This window comes from Nyctereutes procyonoides, unplaced genomic scaffold, assembly GCF_905146905.1.
Source record: "Nyctereutes procyonoides isolate TBG_1078 unplaced genomic scaffold, NYPRO_anot_genome, whole genome shotgun sequence".
Lineage (NCBI taxonomy): Eukaryota > Metazoa > Chordata > Mammalia > Carnivora > Canidae > Nyctereutes > Nyctereutes procyonoides.
The window spans coordinates 14,266,662-14,287,751 of record NW_026575142.1 but is presented as its reverse complement, the minus strand read 5'-3'; positions in this window follow the sequence as shown (position 1 = coordinate 14,287,751).

Here is a 21,090-nt window from a genome sequence, read left to right as displayed (position 1 = left end):
AGGAAACAGTTTATGAGGCCAGGACATTTTTAAAGTTTAACTCAAATATAAAAGGCCACAGTATTCTTGCTGTGGTTTTATACTTTGATGTCTTCCATTATAGAATTCAAAATATAACAGTTATAGAATTATAATATTGTATAAAAATATCTAATTGTCCAAAAATTTGAAAAAATACATCTGATTAAGAGAAACTGAATGTCTCTTATTTTACTATATTACAGTATAAAAATCATCTAATTGGATATGAACTATTTCTTTTGATTATTTACTCTCAGTATTTCCCATAATGCCCAGGACAACTGTCTGTTCTGTAAATGCATAATGAATAATGAATTTAACGTGCCCTTTCTCAAAAATGAATCAGTACAATAAAGAAAACTATAGGTAGTAACCAACACAAGGAACCTAGCAAGGGGATAAAATACAGAAGAAGGTAAAGAAGTAGCAAAACTGCATTACTAAAGCTATGGATTTATTTCAAAGCATAAAGAAGTAAATGAGCAAATACCGTTAGGGTAGGTGAAGGCTACCTATTTGTGGCAGCAAATAGCTGGAGATGATACCTCAAGGGAGCCTTTGTAGGCTGCACTGAAGGGGATACTTACAGAGAAACCAGGAGCAAAGACTAATCGGGAAAAAAAAAGGCACAGATGAACAGTATTTAGACAAAAACAAAAAGATACAACTACAAATAGAGACTGAAAATAATTGTAAGAATACCATTAACTTCATGATAAATTTTGAAATTGTAAAAGAAAGAAATGGATTCATCTAAGAGGTTTTGGCAATTTAAATCAACCAATAACTACTAAGAAAATGGAATTAGTAATCATAATGACCATGAAAAGACAGTTTAAAGGTGAATTTTATCAAAATATAAGCTGATAATTCCTATCTTAAACTTTCAGAGAGCAGAATAGAAAGAAAGCCACCAAATCCATTTCATAAAGTTTATAAAATCTCAAAGCCAAATCTGATCATGCACAGTATGGAAAACTAACTTACACACTAACATTATGAACATAGAGGAAAAATTCTCTAGTAAAACAGGGGCAACCTTACATAATAGTGTCTAAGAAATAATACATCACAAACCAAATGGGGCACTTCCCAGGAATCCAAAGATGTTTCAACATCTGAAAAATTTATGTAATTTATCATACTACAAAATTCGATAATCAGATGGAAAATTCAGTATTATTTTATTTTGAATTATATTTTAGTCATAATTACAATTGCTTAACTCATGAATCAGGCCACTGTTGGATGTTACCATAAACCATGGATAGTAGTAGTCAAATGTAAGACATACCCTGGAATTGGGTTGGGTTGAGTCCACGTTAGCCCTGCCATGGGAGATATAATTAGTACAATACCCAGAGCTTCACCATTTGCCAGGTAGAAGCTCTAGCCTGGGAATTGCTCCTCCTCACTCTGGTCCAATACTTTGAAATATGGAAGAAAAAAACACAATGTCTTTGAGTTTGGGGAAACAAAGTTCATAAAAGGGCCTAGTGTTTATGACAAGCACATTTGTTTGATAAAGCCTTTCTCAGTGTGGAGTAGCAAATCCTCTTCATTTTGGAGGAAAAGTCTCCCTTTCATCTCAAAAATCAACCTTCGACAACCAACAAAAGCAACCAACAGGAACAATCACCATTTAGGAACCATCAGGCAATCGTTCTTCGTCTGTGGTGCAGAGCTGACCTTGGTATTTGCTCTGAGGTCAGGGTATGTTTTCACAAAGAGTTAACAAGTGGAAGGTATAGTTAAGTCCTTGTAAGCAATGCTTCTCAAACACCAGTGTGCACAAGAAGCACCTAGGGATCCTGATCAAGCACAGATTCTAATTTAGCAAGTCTGGGGTTGAGATTTGGCAGTTTTTTTAAAAAATAGATTTTTATGTATTTATTTGAGAGAGAGAGCACGAGAACAGGGAGTGAGGGGTAGGGGGAGCTGAGGGAGAAGCAGACTCTCTGCTGAGCAGGGAGCCTGACTCGGGGCTTGATCCCCCTACTCCAGGATAATGGCTTAGGCCAAAGGCAGACGCTAACCTGCCTGAGCCATCCAGGCATCCTGAGATTCTGCATTTCTAACAAGTCTCCAGATGATACTGATGCTGCTGGTCATGGACTACACTTTGAATAGCAAGGGTTGGGCAGCCCCCGTGGCCCAGTGGTTTAGCGCAGCCTTCGGCCCAGGGCGTGATCCTGGAGACCTGGGATCAAGTCCCGCGTCAGGCTCCCTGCATGGAGCCTGCTTCTCCCTCTGCCTGTGTCTCTGCCTCTGTGTGTGTGGGTGTCTCTCATGAATGGATGAATGAAATCTTTAAAAAAAAAATGAATAGCAAGGGTTTAGAGACTGTGGGATAAACTATCAGTATCCCAAAAGACTAACTGAAGAGATTAAATCAGTTGCAGTGTGAGTGTGGAGCCAGCTAGATCTGGTAATCTGATTCTAAGAGTACTAGGAAGGACAAGGATAGGTCCATTCCTGATATTCAGAGTAAACTTGGCAGGCGCACCCACGACCTTGAGATCCAAATCTCATTAGTTAACTCTGGTAAAATCTGGGTTTTAAGGATCTTATCAAGTGGAGCATGAAACTAGTGGAAGTCCTGGTTAATGCAAGGAATTGGTGCATGTTTTTGTCATGTTCGTTTTCATATTCATTTCATGGGAGGTTATGGGTGATGACAGCAAACTTTGGTGGATAATGATAGTTTCACTAACCTCCTTATTGTCTGCTCCAGGCAATAAGCAAAGTCTTCTGGTAGTGGGAAGCATGGATCCAAGACTGTCAGCAGGGTGAGATGGACAGGTCTTGGTATGGCCCCTTACAGCAAGGTCCAAGTGACTGTTTCTCTGATGAACTGACATGTGGATCTAGTCTCCAGGGTACTGTTCTTGACAGGGCACATCAAAGATAGTCTTACCAGGTAAGACCTCTTGTATCTGTGAGGGTAATGTTTTGCAATAATTTAGCAGATGATGCAGTAATTTAGCATAATCTGATAGAGGACTATCTTGTGAGTGGGTAACTGCTGAAGGTATAGGGAAGGAGAGTTAGTTTATAACCTGACTGGTACAATGGATGTCCTTGTCACTATTAATGGGTAAAAACATTCAAATCAGTATGTAGAAGAATCCTGCTGAGATTTTGATTGTGGTACGTTAAATCTGCAGATCAATTTGAGAATTTACATCCTGACAACACTTAGTCTTTCAATCTATATATCTCTATTTAGATCATCTTTGAGTCCTTTCATCAGTGTTTTGTAGCATGGAGCATATAGATCCGGCACATATTTTGTTAGATTGAAATCTAAGTATTTCATTTCTCAGAGCTAATATAAATATCCTTTAAAAATCTTTTTGTTCTCTAATTGTTCATTGCTAGTATATGTCACCCTTAAAATCTCCAGTACATCACCTCAGAATAAATCATGGCTTTGGATGTTTCACTGAGGACTAGAGAGATGAATAAGATAGTTTTACATGTATTATTCCTTTGGTCTTTGAAGTGGTCTTCATTATTGAGTAAATGGCAGCATGTCTAATCAATGTCATACTGCCATGAACTTGACCATGCCTGCCTTTCTAGATCCCTCCATCTAGACTATCATTTGTTTGACTTCACTTGGGAGAGTCAGCAGTATAATTTCACTGTCCTGCCTTAGGGCTGTTGAAATTTTCTTGTGTTGTGCTACAATATGGGGTAGTCAAACCATTTCTCTAGTTCTGTCTTTAACTGAGATCTCTTAGAGCTTTAAATGGGTTATTTCTTTATCCAAGCATCATCAGGGGCATTGAACTCTGATGACTTTCTGTCATTCATTTCCATAAGGACAGACAGGAGATGGCTTAAGCAAGTATAAGGTTCAAGGTCTCAGCCCCACAGCTATTTGTAGATGTCATGCTTAACATTCTTGAGACTTTGAGGGAAAAATTTTGCCTCTATGTTCCTCCCTCTTTAAGAAGGAAGCATGGGCTGGGGCTCCTGGGTAGCTCAATGGGTTAAGCATCCGATTCTTCATTTTGGCTCAGGTAATGGTCTCAGGGCTGTGAGATCAAGCCCTGCATTGGGCTCCATCACTGGGCATGGAGCCTGCTTAAGATTCTCTCTCTCCCTCTCCCTCGGCCCTCCCTGCCACCTTTTAAAGAATAAAGAAAAGAAAGAGAAAGAAAGAAAGAGAAAGAAAGAAAGAAAAAGAAAGAAAGAAAGAGAAAGAAAGAAAGAAAGAAAGAAAGAAAGAAAGAAAGAAAGAAAGAAAGAAGAAAGAAAGAAAGAAAGAAAGAAAGAAAGAAAGAAAGAAAGAAAGAAAGAAAAGAAAGAAAGAAAGAAAGAAAGATGGGATTGGTTGGCCCATTTAGTTACTACTTTCACCAGCAACTTACTCGAGTCCATTCATTTGGTCCTGTGTCTTCTACCTATAAGTAAAGGCCCAGTCAGTGGGAGGCACAAGACAGAAGTGAATACCATAATGCATCCCTCTATTCTACTCTGAGCAGTCAAGGACACCAAGGGCCTTTGTGTAGGATACACATGCCTCCAGGAGTCTCTGAGCTTAAAGATATGCATATGGACCTATATGGGCTGCCCACTGGTCCACCCTCTCCATCTGAGTCAGTGCACTATGTTCATTAAAGCTATGCCTATTCATCTTTGTCTCATTAATGCTAGTATTAATTGTTACAAAATAAAATCACCCACTTGGCTTCTCTCTGGCCACCACAGGGATGGGATCTGTGGAATGATATTTACCACCTGTTTGAAAAGTAGTAGGTGAATATTAGCATATAGACATTCACTAACCACCACTCCCCTCAAGAACAGGGTAGGTACCGTTACTTGTACAGTGCAGATCACCATTCTTCCCAAACTCTATGTGCCACATTATACACACACACACACACACACACACAGACACACACACACACTTTCTGTGACCATAAAAGTCTACTATTAGAGATATAAATCATTGAATTCTGGGGATACTCCAAAGGTGGCATCTCTGGTGTTCCTCCTTAGTCCTATGTCTAAATGGGTCAATGGTTAATCTCATATCATGGGGATGCCTGAGAGAAGAATCCAGGCCAGTTTAACAATAAATGACAGATTTCAGTATATAGTCTAATTTGGAGTACATACTCTGAATATTGATTTGCCCTGAACAGAAATTGAGTACTAGTGCAAAACCAAGCTTTTGCCTGCATCATCTGGGATATAAAAGATACAAGTCCTTCTCTCCCTTAGAACTTAATCAAATTCTCGGTAACCACAACATCCACATGGCAAGGATGATGTAACAAATACTTGCTATTTTTGTGGTGGCCCACCATCTTTTGAATGGTTTTTCTGTATATTAGTAAACCTCCATGTTATAAGTATTGCTCCCTCAAGCTTCCTTTGCTGCTAGAATACAGATAGTAACTTGGATGTTGACAGTAAGAAACATCTGCAACATAAAGAACAAGCTGTTCGCAGGTTCCCATATTGCTGGCATGAGCTGTGGCACATCTATCTTGCTTTCAGAAGAGGGCATCATGGTTGCAAGGTCAAGTGTCTGAACCAGAAATGGCAACAGGGCTGGTGTTGGTAGATGCTGAAGTAAAGTTGAGTTCCCAGATTTCTCAGGGGTGACAGAATAGTAGTGATTTTTTTTCTCCCCTCCCCTCTCCTCTTTTTTTTTTTTTTTGAACTTTTTTTCTTGGTGAAATTCACAAAACCTAAAACTAACCATTTTCAGTACAGTTCAGTGGCACTCAGTACATTCACAAGCTTGTGCAATCACCACCTCTATCTTGCACCAAAACATTTTCATCACGTCAAAGGAAAACGTGCATCCATTAAGCAGTGGTAGTTTCTTTCCCATGTTAGCTTTGTGGCATGGTTTGTGATATTATTCTTGGGAACTTACCCAGGAATTTTTTTCTACAGTGGTATAATTATCCAAGAGCAAAAATAGAAAAGGGTAAGCCTATAGAAACAGTTTGTGCCTAAATTAACTCTTGGACATATTGTCTTCAAAGGAATGTTTCAAACCAGCCAAAGACCAACATCAACATGCTTATATTTTGAGTCTATTTTAAATTAAAAATCCAAAATAGTAAGTGCATTGGGTTTTTTAGGAGTTTGGAAATAGATTCAAACAATTGTGAAAATGTAATTGGGTTAAGTCGTGTCTATAGTTCTTTCTAAAACCACCATGGGTCACACTTCTCTCTAAGATATAATTTGAACTGGTCAAACATGGCTCCAGTTTTCTTGTCATGCCTCAGACTGCTGCACACCAAAATGAGGTGCTCTGTTGCCCCAGGGCAAGGCAGCTCTCACTGCCTGGGCAGTGCCATCACCAAAGCTGTAGGCTGTCAGCCAGGGCCATGTTCCCTGTTCTTTCTGACTACTGGGATGGAGTGAGATAGAAGGGCAGGCACGTGAGAGCAAACCCAAAACAATGGCGCTAGGAATGAGGTTGGCCAAACTCCAAGTAAAGGCTGGTCCTCTGTCTGGCATAACAAGGCCAGCCCTAGGGAGGCGGTTTCAGCAGCAGCCAACCTCAAGGACCAGTGGAAGGAAGCAGTGGGTGCAAGAGGAACAGTGAGTGAGGGAACTCCTGTGTGGGGAGGGGGATAATAGTTGGCAACTGACATTTGGAATCTGCAGCTTCCAATTTAGGACAGTCCACCGTATCCAGTGTATACTTACTCTCCAACATGTTTCTTGGGCAATTTCCTAGAAAATAATATTTTCAAAAAAAGCTGTCTTCAGTGTCAGACTATAGTTGTTCAAGCAGTATCATGTCGTTTACAGTTTTTGTAGTATGAAGCAAAAGTCAGAATGAAGGATCATTAATAACAGCCTATTTAATACTTGACTCAGTTGAAGGTGAGACTTCTAATAGAAAATGGTAAAATAAAAGGTAAATTTAAAAGTCCCATCATGCTACATCATGCAGGTGTTTATGGTTCTTTGTGCTTTTTAGTCTGTCCATGTAAAACCAAATCCATAGATTAATCAATGGCTGTTTTACCACCCCCAAATTTATTTTTTATTCTTTCAAGTTTTATCTTTTCACTTATTCAATTTCCTTCTGTTTGATTAAAATCTCTGTTCTTCTCTATTTTATATTAATTCATTTTTGTGTGAGGCACTTAGACCCTTTTAAAAAATTAAAGTCTATTTAATTTATGATTGTTTATCGATTGAAATATATTTTTGAGTGCCCCCTGTATACTCGGCATTATAAAAGGCACTGGGAGAAAAGAATAGCTTTTCTAGGTTACATAATTAAATTTATCTTTCTCCAAATCATTTAACAGCCACTCAGTTGATTGGGTTTCATTTTTAGTTAGAAAATTTGGAGGCTCGACGCACCTGGGTGGCTCAAGGGGTTAAGCATCCAACTCGTGATTTTTAGCTCAGCATGACCTCAGAGTCCTGGGATGGAGTCCCATGCCCAGCTTTGTGCTCAGTGTGGAATCTGCTTGTCCCTCTCCTCTGCTCCTTCTCCAATGTGCTCTCTTTCTCTCTCTCTCTCTCTCAAATAAATAAATGAATAAAATCTTTAAAAAATAAACAAGAGAAAGAAAAAAGAAAATTTGGAGGTTCATAGATAATTGAGTATTTTCTTTTTAAAAAATATTTTATTTATTTTATTTTTAAAGATTTATTTGTTTTAGAGAGAGAGAGAGAGCACATGCAGGTGTGGGGGGAGAGGCAAAGGGAGAGAGAGAATTCCAGGAGACTCCCTGCTGAATGAGGAGCACCACACCGGGCTTCATCCCAGGACACCAAGATCACACCCTGAGCTGATCAAGAGTCAGAGGTTCAACAGACTGAGCTACCCAGGTGCCCCTGGATATTTTCCTAAATCACATTCAATTGTATAATTTTGAATTTGTGTAATGAGAAATCACATAAATCCCAAAATCATGGAAGGTTATTGTGACTTATTAGTAGGCAAAACTAAAAATATCCTTGCCTTAGACTCTATGTTTTCTACAGGGAGAGAGTTAAGAATGGGTGTTTTTGAGAGACACTAAATGTACTTTTAATTTCCAATCAGCAGATAGCAGCACCAGTTCAAGAGAAACTTACAGTGGTGTTCTGTGTAATGTTGTGACAAATACACTGAGAGCTTCCAGAAAATGATTCTTTTTTTTTCAAATTTTTATTTATTTATGATAGTCACAAACACACACAGAAAGAGAGAGAGAGAGAGAGGGCAGAGACACAGGCAGAGGGAGAAGCAGGCTCCACGCACCGGGAGCCCAACGTGGGACTCGATCCCGGGTCTCCAGGATCGCGCCCTGGGCCAAAGGCAGGCTCCAAACCGCTGCGCCACCCAGGGATCCCAGAAAATGATTCTTTAAGTATAAACTGAACATGTTCAAGTAGAAGATACTTTGTTTTGTCTTAGAAGGGAAAACACTGTGGTACTTTGGTCAAGTACCTTTAATTTAACAAGGTAAAAGAGATCTTTACTCTTCAATGTAAACAACTGATCTTTTTCCTATTAAGTAGCATATAAAGCACAATCTGAAATTTTATTTACTATAGTAATTATAATGGAAAGAAAATTTTATGTTTTTCTTTGATTAAAATTTCTCAGGAGCATTCTAAGTGACATGAATTTGATTTATTGCAATTTGCAGTATTACTGCTGCAGGCACTAAATTATCCACAGCACTCTTCAAAATAAAGACTACACAGAAGAGGTACTTCCCAAACAACCCAAAGAAGTAAAAGGAAATGTTCCTGGGTACTAGGTTTATAAAACAAGTATATGCATTTTCTTAAATGTTTGTTATCATTTAAAGGCATGGCTATCCTGCTGTTCATGTTTGTGATATTGTCCCCAAACAAAACTAAATTATTCATTCAACAAATGTGCTAGGCCCTGTGCTAAATTCATAGCTTCCCTACATTGAGTACAAGTTGCCATAGACATTCACTTACAATTTCTGGCTGAATAATCTCTTGTCCAGCTGTACCTTTATTATGATTCCTGTAATATACTATTTCAGGCTTAGATCCATTCAATAGTGGCTCTTTTTAAAAATATTAATTTAATTATATTTTATTTTTATTTTTAAAGTAGGCTCCATGGCAAGTATGGTGCCTAATGCAAGGCTCAATCTCATGACCCTGAGATGAAGACATGAGCTGAGATCAGAAGTTGGACACTTAACCCACTGAGCCTCTCCGAGGTGCCCCAAGAGTGGCTCTTCTTGATTTGTCTTCCTTCATGAAATGGATCCTACTATGTCACTGATTAGTTGCCCCTCTTCTTCCATAGTGATCACTTGACAGACAAATAAGTGTCCAGTGAGTTCAGGCATCCCAGCCCCAGTCCCTGAAGGCCCCCTCTCAGAGCCCTGAGCACCAGCCACATGATACCCCCTTGGGGGTCCCAGCACCAGCAGCCACATGTACTCCTTGTATCACCAAGAGTTTTGTAGGCTCATGTCTTCCCTTTTGTTTTCCACCCTAGATGGGACTGCAAAATTATTTTCTCGCAGGTATTAATCTTTGGGCTACCTCACAATGACCTTGTTGTTCTTCCAGTTTTCTATCATCTGTGCAATCAATTCCCCACATTAAATCTCCTCTATTTGAAATACTTCATTTCTATCTTCATTATTCTCCCTGACTAAAACAGCTATAAAAATAACAAACATGTATCTGAAGCATTATTTCAACAACAGAGGAAGGTTTTTATTTCCTAGGCTCCATGTGTGATTTCAAGTGAAATACTTGATAAGATCTTGGGGCAAAGAACTGAATCATTTACTTTCAATAATTTAAAAATAGGGCCAATAAAATCTGAGATTTAGGGTGGAAGAAGGAAAAGCAAACAAATCCCTCAATATTGATTTCAGCAGTTGTTCGGATTCATGATTGACAAATCCATTTGGCAAGTTAAATCCTGAGTACCAAATACTTTATATTCTATAAATGTAAATGTAAAATCAAATTACTAGTCAGATCTTCATGATATGTGGCCTTCTCGTTGTTTTCCTTTCTCCCTTCAAAAGAGCCAAAAAGAGGGAAATGGAAGATATAAGCTTCCAGTTATGGAATGAATAAGCCATGGGAATAAAAGACACAGCATAAAGACAACAGTCAATGATACTGTAATAGTGATGTAATGGGACAGATGGCAGCTACACTTGTGAATATAGCATAATCTATAAACTTGTCAAATTACTAAGTTGTATACCTGAAACTAATGTAATATTGTGGGTCAACTGTACTAAAAAAAAAAAGTCAAAAAGAGAATCACAAGATACCAAAACTTAACCATGATGAACTAGATAATCTGCATTATACTTTAACCATTACGGAAATGGAATATGTAATTTGAAAGTTTTAAAAAAAGAATCTTCAGGCCCAGATGGTTTCGATGGAGAATTCTACTGGACATTAAAAAAGTCAACATCAGTTTTACACAATCTCTTCCAAAAAACAGAAGAGCAGCGAACACTTCCCAACTCATAAGGCCAGTATGACTCTGATACAAAAACCAGACAAACACAGTACAAAAAAAAAAAGAAAAATATAGACCATTACCTCTCATCAACTCAGATACAAAAGTTCAACACAATATTAACAAATCTAATCCAACAACAATATATATAAAGAAGTACATAAGTATAGTACATACCATATCCGGTGGGATTTATTCCGATATGTAAGACTGGCTCAACATTTTAAAAATCAACATGATCCACCAGATAAGCAGGCTAAAGAAGAAAAACCATATGATAATATCAACTGATGCAGAAAAAGCATTTGATGAAATACAATCACATTCAAAATAGCCAGGGTCTGGGATCCCTGGGTGGCTCAGCGGTTTGGCGCCTGCCTTTGGCCCAGGGCACAATCCTGGAGTCCCGGGATCGAGTCCTGCGTCGGGCTCCTGGCATGGAGCCTGCTTCTCCCTCTGCCTGTGTCTCTGCCTCTCTCTCTCTCTCTCTCATAAATAAATAAATAAATAAATAAATAAATAAATAAATAAATAAATAAATAAATCTTAAAAAAAAAAAAGCCAGGGTCCCTAGTTGGGATCTTACACAACTTTACCCATCCTCGATACTCTCCTATGTAAACACAATGCTTTCATGCCTTATTTTGTGAAGAGGTCAGATTTTGAAAGAAATACACGGATGAAAATGGTATAAATCAAACATAGATTTACTGTATCATAATTTTCCAACCTGTAATTTAAAAATATCTTGAGAAAATAGTACTTCTCTAAATAAATAATGTAGTTGGAAAGTTCATAATTACTCCTATGGTATACACTTTACTGGGTTAAACTAATAAGCACCATAATATTTCTGTTCCCAAGATCTGCCATTATACATTAACATTTGAATGAATACGTTCATTATTATATAGCCAGGATAGCAATTTCCAGTTCCAGTACTAATGTACTTTCTGGCTAAAGTTGAAACTCTTAAGAGTAATTAGCTAATTCATGAATTAATATTATTTAGACATCAGCCTCTAGAACTAAATGAGATGAAGTATGTAAAATGCTTAGCACATTTCCTGCCATATAGTAAGTACATAATAAATGACAGCCATTAGTATTAATACTGTAAACTAATGATGTCATGGGGTTTTCTACATTGATTATGGCCACAGGTAAATTTTTTCTTTGAAAAATGTAAAGCATAAAAAAAACATAAAGCATTTTTAAGCTATGGGTAAGTTTCTCAAATGCAAGGTCCTATGTTCTGGGAAGACTTTTATGTTTTTGTAAATCCAATTAACTGTCAATCAAAAGTTTGATTAGAAAATTTACCAGTAAATTTTCTCCTTAGTGAATGGACTTCAACCATATACATGCTGCATATGCATGTCAATAAAAACAAATACTGCCAGCTAGTGTTTTAACTGAAGCCTTTCCTACAGAAAAGTTGTGTCATTTGGGTACTGTGTGACACTGACGTGCAACCCAGAGACAGAGTTAGGAGGGCAAAAGTTTAGGAAGGGTTAACTAGAACACAATTTAGGGGAGGAAACGGTATGGGGCAGGAAGAGCCTCAGACCATGATGCAGGCCTGACAGTCTTGGCTGAAAAAATGGTCTGGCTAGGAGCAAAGACTGACCATGAGGACCCCGACTTAGAGTAGAAATGGCTGGTACCCTCTCCACACTCAGTCAGTCATTCACTGGGGAGCTACCTTAGAAGGGAGACCTTAAGAAGTGAAGCAGAGCCTGAAGTTACCAACAGATGAAGCTTTTGACTAATTGCATCCTTTACAGCCCACTGTGAAGTCTTGGGGGGCGGTGTGCGGAGGGATCTGAGCAGTATATCTCCATGCCTTCCTTCCTCAGAAGACATGCTGGAAAAACATATAGAAGTAAAATTCCTATTTGGCCTTTTTTGCTGCTTTTCTACTACTCATTAATTTCTGTGTTAAGCCTCCATGTTAGCATGACGTTCACCACTTCCACACTGCTCTCAGGCTCAGGGGAATCATTCTGCTATTCCCCAGGTTGTACTGGGGAGAGTAGGGATTTGTGAGGCTGTCCTGGGTTGCCTGGAAATGTCACTTAAGACATTTCACTTATTCCTCTCCTTCCAAGCACAAGAAAACACTCACGCCTTGCCTCTTTCCCCGGGGGTGCCCACATTCTCCTCTGTTCTTGGATTTCCAAACTTATTGTTTCTTCTATCTCTTTCTCCAGTCTGAATAAATTTATGTAGTTCAATAAATCACAGGTGAAGAGGAAGGAAAGCAGGGGGTGTGACAGGGTCGAGAAAAGCAGACCCTGACTGTAGATAACACAATCTCTCCCGCCCCCTCCCCCTCCCGCCACCTCCCCCCCTCTAATTTTTATGGCCTGAGTTCCCTCTGGGCCTAGAATTTTTTTTTTTATGTCCAAAGGTACAAGCTTTAGAAATGTAAAAAGCCTTTTCTTTGCTTTTCTCCTGTAATAACCTTTCCCTGAGGCAATGAATGCATGGACTAAAATGCATTAAAAGCAAAGAGTAAAAGAAATTAAGAAAGGAAAATCTTAGGTAACATCTCAAAATATTATCCTGTCACAATTACATCCAAGAATCCTAATAGGACCTGTGGATGAGATCAGTAAAACTTTGTTATAGTCTTTGATAGTTTAGGGAGAAGGGAAAAAGACCAGATGATCAAAAAAGAAGACCAGTGGAAAAAAAAATCTCCACTTTTTTTTTAAGTAAAAAGAAGAAGAAGAAGAAGAAGAAGAAGAAGAAGAAGAAGAAGAAGAAGAAGAAGAAGATGCTGCGAATCATAGATTGGTAACCAAATGTTCCCATTTGTCTGGGAAAATTCCAGACAAAACTCATCTCATTTACTTTTTTTTTTTTTTTTTGGTAGTTGTCTTAGTCAACCAAAGGCCTTAAAATAAGGTATCTGGATTGCAGGAAATAGTTTGACAGTCTCTGGAGATACTGCTATGAAGAAGATGCAAAAATGAGGACCAGAAAACAGAGGGGCTAGTAGGATGAAGCATTATTCTCAGTAAGAGCTGGAACATGGTCAAAGTCAAGTGATCAAGATAGAGGTGGCTATGGAAACTATGACACATAAAGAAAGTTGGACAGAACTGAGAATAAGAAGCCCAGGGAACCTGTGGTAACCTAACAATGGGAAATTAAGCACCTGCTATTTTTAGGCTAGCTCTGTGGGGCTGAAAGGAAAAAAAACAAAACTGGGAAATTTCTGATAATTAGAATTTGTCTCAAAAACAAACAGCAAAAATAACCCTTAGGACATTGTAAGGTGATCAGCAGCATGACATTATGAAAGAGATTCATTCATTCTACTAAATGTACAGATTGCCTATATTCCAGTCATAGGGAAATACAGAGTGAGATTAAGAGACTTCCAAGAGCTCACGCAATTCTAAGCAGCTATGGTTCTATTTTTTAAAAAAGGAGAGTGCTAAACCACAACCAAGAGAATTGCCACATTAAAAAAATGTTTTATATGATTTACAGAAAAATTAGTGATTCAGAAAGAGTTTCATAAAAGTCTGTGGATACACCCAGAGTCAATTTTATGGCTCATGACTGGCAATATTAATGGAAGCACTAATAAAAGTTATGATATATAGTAATAAAACACTTAAGCATGGACTCATAAATCATATTCCAACAGGATACGGAAGGTCGTTTTTCCTTTGTGATTTAATACAACTTTCCACAGGAGACCTATAAACCCCCAGTGTAGACTGAAGACTGAGGTTAAACCATGCCACTTCAAAGATAAAATAACAATGAATATGTAGATATGAAAAAAAGTGACATTCTAGATTTATGAAGTGGAATTGTTTAGTCACCCCACTTGATAGCATAAGAACATAGGAGGTTGCTTATTGGGTTCTCCTAACTTAAGATTTAATAAGTTGACTTTCTCCCATTCAACTCTACCAAAATTCTAGACTGATGTTTGAGGAGGCATTAAAACATACTAGCTTTGGGGGCACCTGGGTGGCTCAGTGATTGAGCATCTGCCTTTGGCTCAGGTCGTGATCCCAGGGTTCTTGGATTGAGTCCCGCATCAGGCTCCCCACAAGGAGCCTACTTCTCTCTCTACCTATATCTCTGCCTCTCTCTGTGTCTCTCATGAATAAATGAATAAAATCTTTAAAAAAAAAATACTAGCTTTGGTCACAGATGTTGTTTTTGCATCTCAGCTACTTACCCCTGCCATCTGGTATCGCAGCTACAGTTCTGACTCAGGAGCTATTCCTCTGACACCTGATAGGGCTGTCAATCATAAGACCTCCCCACCTGTGCCTCTGGAGTATGACTCTGGCTGTCCAAATTTTCCCATCCACCTCATGATGGTTAATTTTATGTGACAATTTGACTAGACTATAGAGGGTAAGGGATGTCCATGCAGCTGGTTAAACATTATTTCTGGGTGTGTCTGCGAGAGTGTCTCTGGAAGGGATTAGCATTTAAACTGGAAGGCCAAGTAAAGATCATTCTCACCAATCTCGCATCATCTAATCCATCAAGGGGCCAAATCAAAGGGGCAAAAGAAGGGCAAATTCTTTCTCTCTCCACTTGAGCTGAGACATCCATCTTCTTCTGCTCATGGACATCAGTTCTCCTGGTTCTTGGGTTTTTAGACTCAGACAGGGACTTACATCATCAGCCCCCCATTTTTCAGGACTTTGGACTTAAAACTGAATTCTACCATTAGCTTTCCTGGCTCTCCAACTCTCCCGTGCTGTAGTACATGGGACTTCTTTGCCTCCATACCTGTTGGTTCTGTTTCTCTTGAGAACCTTGACAATGACTTGTCCAGTGGGTATCCCCACCTGACCCTAACCCTAATCCTTTTTCAGGGATTATTAGGGATGCCAAGAAAAGGCTTAGAGGAAGCTTATCTCCTATTATCACAAGCACTAGAGACTGTGTGAGTCTGGACATATTGGGGAACCATCTTTGTCACCACAAGAAAAGAGCTTCTCTGGGAGTAAACCAGTACAGAGAAAAGAAGAATCAAGAAATGGGAAGAAACAGAGGCCTGATAACATCCTTTGAGTTCCTGGTGAATCCAGTTAGGCCCAGCTATGATTGAATCCATATGAAGGCCTGGAATTTTCAGATTCTTGAGACAATGAATTCTTGTCTACTTAAACTAGTTTGAGTTCATTTCTGTCACTTGCAACCCAATGAGTCCTAATTGATTATCTATGACAGTTTCTTTTATGCTACTGGTTTATCTCTATTACATTTTCTGATAGTTATCTTGAAAGAGCTAGTAACCTTGAGTAAGAGATCTTTTCACTGGCAACTTAGAGAGGACTCATTTTATTTACTTATTTTTGAAGAGTGACTCATGCAGGTACACTAGCCAGGAAGGAATAATATTGAGCACAAAGCCATCCTGGGATTTGAGCTTCTTTTTTCCAAGTTTTTCCAATGAGTTGGTTGTTGTGAAGTGATAATAAAATATATTTATCCCACCTCTCGTGTTCTTTTTAGAAATGTAGCTAACACCCCTCCCCACAAGATATGGGATCTAGATACTCTTTCCTTGAGTCCAGATGGGGCTTGCACAGCCCTGATCAGTGGGAAATAATGGGAGAGATGCCATGTGGCTTCTGAAGCTGGACCATGAAAAGGATGAAGCTTCTGCCTGGCTCTCTCAGGACACTTGCCCTTGGAACTCAGCTTCTATGCTATGTGGAAACTCAAACCAGCCCACATGGAGAGGCTCATGAAAGGGGAACCGAGAGTTTCAGCTGACAGCCAACATCGACTTCCAGACAAGTAAGCAAACAAGCCTTTAGATGACTCCACTCTGAAGACTTGGAGTCTTATAGATGAGGCCCCAGATACAGTCATCACGCTTCCCACTGTGGCCTGTCTGAAATCCTGACTGTTTGAAACCATGAGATACAACAAAAGATTATCCTTATTTTAAGCCACTAAGTTTTGGAGCAATTATTAAATAGTATTAGATAATTAATGTGGTCATCTTAGTTGAGATGATAGATACCCAGAGGCATACTTATTTTGCAGAAAAGGAAAGCTTTATAAGGATTGAAATGAAGCAACTATACTTTTCTGGCTATCGTCTGGAAATTCATATAGACATTAATTTCCATCATTTTAATTATATACTTTTGAAATTGAAGAGGCACATGTAATTTGGGAGGAGTCATTATTTAGGAAATCAGGTAAACAAAAACAAGAAGGTAAACTAATTTACAAGGAGGTAGGTCATGGTAATACCTCAGGGAAGGTGCTGTAAAAATACAGGTGTCCAATCACTTTCTTTGCAGCTCTCAACACTTTTTAATTTGTGAAAGATTTACAAGATCAGCTTCTACATAAATAAAAAAACAACAACCCACAGATCCATTCCTGAAAAATTTTAGAGAGAAAAAGAGAGAATCTGAAAAAGCTTGAGTTGCCCTAGGAATCAAATCCCAGGCCCAGTCACATGATTATGCAAACCATTTCAGGTTCAGGGGATTAACTAATACACTCGACTGAGAACCTTGTCTGAAAGAATAGTATCTAACCTGCACCTAGAGCAGCTAACGTGAGCATCCGTGAATTGTCACCTGCTCTGTTCCTCTGGACCCTTTTGCCCTTCAGTTCTTATAGTTTCAATTCAGTATTCACATATTTTCTGCAATAGAGGTTTCACAAAGCATTATGTTCTTTGGGGAAATACTGGAGTGGAACATAAAATATTCTCTTGTACAAAAGCAATAGCAGCTGGTGGAGTTCACAGAAACCAGGAAAGCACAATATAATGAATTATAAGCATGCTTGTGTTTAAAGCAAGCACTGACATAAAAGAAGCAACAGGACACAAAATATGCTTTTATTTAGCTCATAAAAAATATGCACCGTATCAAGAAAACCATAGATAATGATTAGATTATCCGGGGAATTCAGGTACCAGGTCACATTTTGCTCCCTCATCCTTTGATCATCAAGTGCAAAGAAGTTAATCATATTCTTTCATTTATGCCATACTATATCAGTCTTTTTGCAGCAGTTCTCTCTCTTTTTTTACTCCTTCATTCCTGCTCTCTGCTATCCCTCCACCCTCCCCCTTCACAGTTATGCCACATCTCGATCTTTTTCTTGCCTTTTCCACCAAACACTAGATTTTTAAGCTCTGTCTCTATATGTAGTTCTAGTTCATTATTTCTGACTGTAGCAGAGTATTCCATAGTATGCTTCCACTGCACTGTAATTCTCCATTTCCACCATGATGAACGTATACAGCTTCCAAATCTCTACCATCATCAACAGCATCATGATGAACATCTTTGATCATGCACCTTTTTCATGACATATGTGTGAGCTGTTTACACAAAGTGAGGTAGATTGCTTGATTATTTGATATATGCATCCATAAATTCACTAGACTGCTTTCCAAGATGGCCATTGGTCTACCACCAACCTTCAGCAGTAGGTGAGGATTGCTTTTCCTCACATCCTCACCAACACTTGGTATTTTATGACTTTCTACTTTTTTTTTGCAATACTATGTTATTATGTTAGTTTGCATTTTTCCAGTTACTTGTGATTTTGGATCTTTCATGTAATTCCTGGCTGTTTGGACTTCCCATTCTATCAACCTATTTATATTTTTCTATTGGACAACCTTATATTTCTCTTGTTGATTTGCTAGAGTTCTTTGAATATTCTAGGCCTAGTGCTGTCCAATAAGGTAGACACTAGCCACATGTTCCTATTTAAAGTAATTAAAATTTAAAAATTAAAAACTCAGTTCTCGATACATTATCCCCATTTCAAGTGTCCAGGAGCCCAATGTGGATTGTGGAACCATAGAGAGCACAGACACAGAATATTTCCTTCATCACAGAAAGTTCTAAGGGATAGCACTGTTAAATATTCATTCCTTGTCAATTTTTAACATTGTAAATATATTCTCCTGAATGATCAACCAGCTATAAATCTTATATATTGTGTCCTTCATTAAACAAAAATCTGTAATATTCATGTAGTTATATCTATCTATCTATATCTATCTATTTTCATGGGATCTTTTATTTTAAATATTTATTTTATTTGGGAGAGAGAGAGCACGAGTGGCTCCCTTTTTATCAGGGGGCCCTGATGTAAGGCTCCATCCCAGGACCCTAAAACCATGACCTGAGCCAAAGGCAGATGCTTAACCACCCAAGCCACTGAGGCACCCCAACAGTCTCATGGGATCTTAAGGAATCATTCCCCACTCCTACATATGCTGCTATTCCCTTTATAGCTTTACCTTTTACCTGTAGGTCTTTCATCTATTTGGAAGTCATCTTTACATATGGAGGGACATAAAGTTCCAACTTTATTTTTCTTTATATAATGGACTTGTTTTCCAAATAGCATCTGTTAAACAGTTTATCCTTTTCCTGCTGATTTGTGGGGCCACCTCTGTCAAATAATAAGTTCCTATATATACATGGGTCTATTTTGAACATTGTATTGTAATATACTGTATTGTATTCTGTTCTATTCTATCCCCATCTTTCCCATCCTATCCCATTCCATTTCATACAATCCTATCTTATCCTGTTCTATCTCACGGTCAGTTTGTTTGACTTGCTCCAGAAGTACACTGATAGCCTGTTTAGTTGTTTGTTTATTACCAGAAGAGTAAGTCATCCCTTAAAGCAGACTCTCTTAATTACCTATCCAATATCCATTCCCCATTTCTTTTTTACAAACAGAACTCTTATTTTGTTTGGAATAGCAGTATCCCTAGCCAAAAATATTTGTTTTCTCAGCTTCCTGTGGAGCAGAGTTTGCCCATGTGGTACGGTTACGAATAATGAGATGGAAGCAAAATTCCCTAAGGACAGTATCTTTTTCCAAGTAAAAAGAATTATCATGATAAAGCTATTCGTCTCATCTCCCCCTTTTCTTGCCTAGAATGTAGATATGAGGTCTAGAGGTACAGTGGTCTGAGGTAACAAGCATGCGGACAAAGCTCTACACATTAAGAATGGCAGGACAGAAAAACTGAAAGAGCCTGGTCCCTTACAACTTTGTTTAGCTGTCAGTATCAATCCTAGACTGCCTCTGAGCTTGACACATAAATCAAATCATCTCATCTGTGTAAGCTTCAATAATAGTACAGTCTTCTGATATTTGTGTCTGAATGTATTTTTTGTTGATACAGCCTTCTTATCCCTTCTTTCCTATATTTGCCTTACCTAGAGTTTAATTTTTCCATACAACCTTTAGGATAAGTTTTTCAAGCTCCTTGAAAACCTCCTTGCAATTTTGATTGGAATTGCATTAAACCTATAAATTAACATGAGTAGAAGTAGAATCTTAGAATATTGTCATTCCAAATCACAAAAATTGCGTATCTCTACATTTATTTCTTATTTCATTAAAGACTTTTTTTAAAGATTTATTTTTATTTATTTATGATAGACATAGAGAGAGAGAGGCAGAGACACAGACACAGGCAGAGGGAGAAGCAGGCTCCATGCCAGGAGCCTGACACAGGACTCGATCCCGGGAGTCCAGGATCGCACCCTGGGCCAAAGGCAGGCGCGAAACTGCTGAGCCACCCAGGGATCCCCCATTAAAGACTTTTTATTAAAAAGATTTTATTTATTTATTTGAGAGAGAGAGAGAGAGAGAGAGTGAGTGTGTGTGTGTGTGTGTGTGTGTGTGTACTAGTGGGGGGGAGGGGCAGATGGGGTGGGAGAGGAGGAGGGAGAGAGAACTGAGCAGACTCTGCACTGATCTCAACTTGAGCCAAAACCAAGAATCTGATGCTTAACTGACCGAGCCACCCAGACACACCTCATTAAAGATTTTTATCAAGTTTAAAATTTTTTTCTCAACAAAAACAAAAGTTCCATGCATTCTTTGTTGGGTTAACTTGAGATGGAAGATCTAGAACACCAGCTTATTAAATTTTACCAGTTCTAAGATGTAGTGTTTTGTTTTGCTTTAAATCTGAACATCTTTGGAATCAGGATTCATCTTTAGATGGATGACATCTAGCAGCCATATTGGCAATATTCACCTCCATCCTGCCCCCTAGAATAATGGTACATTGAACCATAGATGATTTCTCATTTAAAAAAATAAAGTATGTTTTTTTATTTGGTATTTTTTACTTGTTGCTTTTCTTTCCCTTTGGTTTCTTTTGTATACTCCCTTGAAATCACCAACTGATCAAAATCAAAACGGACCATTGTTTAGAAATACTCATTCACTTTCCAAATTATTACATGCATTACTTATTCTAATAATTGATAATACTAAAGGGACATTTTTATACTTTTTGTAGATAGAATAAATCTGTTTTCTTGCTTTCTTTGTAGTGTTTTTAATGAAAAGTTTTTGAAAAGTACAATAGATACTATAACAAATTCTCATAAGCCGAGCTCCCAAATGAACAAATGCTGACATTTTATATTTTCTTCCATTCTATTTCTTCTTAACAATAAAAGATCAATAATAGTTTCTATTTTATTTATCAATTTAATTTATTTTTATTTAATACCAAATTATTATTACAAAGTTAAAGTTCCCTGTTTTTCCCTTTCTTTTTTTTTAATTTTTTTTTT